Below are 2,565 nucleotides of genomic sequence, written 5' to 3'. Positions count from 1 at the left end.
AAAAAAAAAAAATTATGGGAGAGAGGAGACACAGAAGTACACAAGGGCCCCAAACAACTGAGCAACACACCTATCAATCAAAAGCCAAACACTGGCTAGAGATTAGGCAGCCTTGGGGAGAGAAGTAAAAAACACATGAAAAGACCCAAGTTACAGCAAGCTGATGCTGATCTCATCTGCAGCGGTCAGTCTGCCCCCCATCCGAGAGTGGACACTGTGCTTCTTACCCTGTTGCTGCTTGACTTTGCTCTCTGTGTGTGTCTCCTCCAGTTCTTCGTTCGGGACACCAACAGCCCAGAACTGCACAGCACCATCCAGTAACAAAACCAGCCTGGTAGGTTCTCCAAAAGTTAAACCTAGAGTTGCCATATGACCCAGCAATTCCATTTCCACATATATGCCCCAAAGAATGGAAAACGTGTTCACGTAAAAACTTGCACACAATGGTTCATAGCAGCATGATTCACAAGAGCCAAAAAGTGCAAATAGCCCAAATGCCCATCAGCTGATGAATGGATAAACAAAATGTGGTCCATCCGTACAGTAGAATATTATCCAGCAATGAAAAAGAGTGAAGTGCTGATACATGCAACGATACAGATGAACTCTGAAAACACTAAGTGAAAGAAATCAGACACAAAATGCCAAGTATTATATATATGATTCCATGGATATGAAATACCCACAAAAAGTAAACTCAGAGAGATAGAAAATAGATTCATGGTTGCCAGAAGTTGGGGGTAGGAGAAAATGGGGAGTGACTGATTATGATATAGGGTTTCATTTTGTAGTAATGAAAATGTCGACTGGGTGCAGTGGCTCATGCCTGTAATTCCAGCACTTTGGTAGGCCGAGGCGGGAAGATTCATTGAGCCCAGAAGTTTGAGACCAGCCTGGGCAACATGGTGAAATCCCATCTCTATTTAAAAAAAAAGTATTGGGCTGGGCGTGATGGCTCATGCCTGTAATCCCAGCACTTTGGGAGGTTGAGGCTAGTGGATCACTTGAGCCCAGGAGTGAGAGACCAGCCTGGGCAATATGGTAAAACCCCATATCTGCTAAAGATACAACAACTGAGGTGGGAGAATCACCTGAGCCTGAGGAGGTCGGGGCTGCAGTGAGCTGTGATTGTGAAACTGCACTCCAGCCCGTGTGACAGAGTGAGACACCGTCTCAAAAAAAGAAATCAGTGGTTGAAGTGGTCCTCCCAACCCCATGTAGAGCCCTCTCCCCGGGCACCCCCTGCGTCTGCTGAAAAGAGGAAGCTCCGAGACAGCTGTTCAGGCCAGGGGCTTTCTTTTTAAATCTCTGTGGATATGTAAAAGCCCAGCCACCCTACTTCTAGGAATTTGCCCACCAGAAGCATTCCCCCTTGCAAATACACTCAAGGAAGGTTATTTTGACATTATTCTGTAAATGAAAAAGACTGGAAAAACCCAAAATATCCATCAGTAGGGGACTGGCTATAGGCATTATGGTATATCCATATCGTGGAAAATCACCCAGTCAATATAAAGAACACAGTTTAGCTAGATGTTTTGATAGATGCATTTTATGTGAAAAAAGCAAGGTGCAAAACAGTGTTTTTGTATATCTTACCTGCTTCTCTTCCTTCCTGCCTCCTTCTTCCCTCCTTTCTTTCTTCCTTCCCTCGCTCTTCCATCCTTCCCTCCCTCCTTCCCTCCCTCTTTCCCTCCCTCCCTTCCTTTCTTCCTTCCTTTTTACCCTCCTGCATCCTTCCTTCCTTCCATCTCTTCCTCCCTCTCTTCCTCCTCACTTCCCATCTTCCTTCCTCTACATAGAAGCTTGCATATGCCTAGCCTATTTCTGAAGGACAAACAAGAAATCATTAAGCCTGTTTGCCTCTGAGGAAAGGAAATTAAACCTGGCATGGGGGTGAGGGGCATCTCAGAGGTGGGAAAACTGCTTTTCACTCTACCCCTTTTGGAATGCATGAATTTAAAATTTTACCTTTTTGCATAGGTCAGTCATGCACATGGAAAAATGTTCAAACATACGAAAGGGTATTTGGTGGAAAGCAAGTCTTCCCCTCTGAGCACCTGCCCCACCCACTACCCTGAGTCCATGCAGGCAACTAATAGAGATCGTTTGTGTATCTTTCCACACAAACAATATATATACTATATATAAACTATACACTTGTGCAAATACACATTTATATGTTATTATGTATTTTTATTGTGGTAAAATATACATAATATAAAATTTACCATCTTAACCATTTTAAGTGTACAGTTCTGTGGTATTAAGTACATTCACATGGTTGTGTAACCATCACCACGTTCCACTTCCAGAATGTTTCATCTTCCCAAAATGAAATTCCACCCCCATTAAACAATAACTCCCCATTCCCCACCTCCCAGACCCACCCTAGCAGCCACCATTCTACTTTCTGTCTCCGTGAGTTTGACTGTTCTGGGTACCTTATATTAGTGAAATCATACCCTGTTGTCTTTTTGTGACTGGTTCTAGAATTTCTTTTCTTTTTAAAGTTGAATAATTTTCTTTCTTTTCTTTTCTATTTTTTTTTTTTTTTTTTTTTTT

This window comes from Mandrillus leucophaeus, unplaced genomic scaffold (genome assembly GCF_000951045.1).
Source record: "Mandrillus leucophaeus isolate KB7577 unplaced genomic scaffold, Mleu.le_1.0 Scaffold125, whole genome shotgun sequence".
NCBI classification, from domain to species: domain Eukaryota; kingdom Metazoa; phylum Chordata; class Mammalia; order Primates; family Cercopithecidae; genus Mandrillus; species Mandrillus leucophaeus.
The sequence above is the reverse complement of the archived record's forward strand: the minus strand, read 5'-3'. Positions refer to the sequence as shown.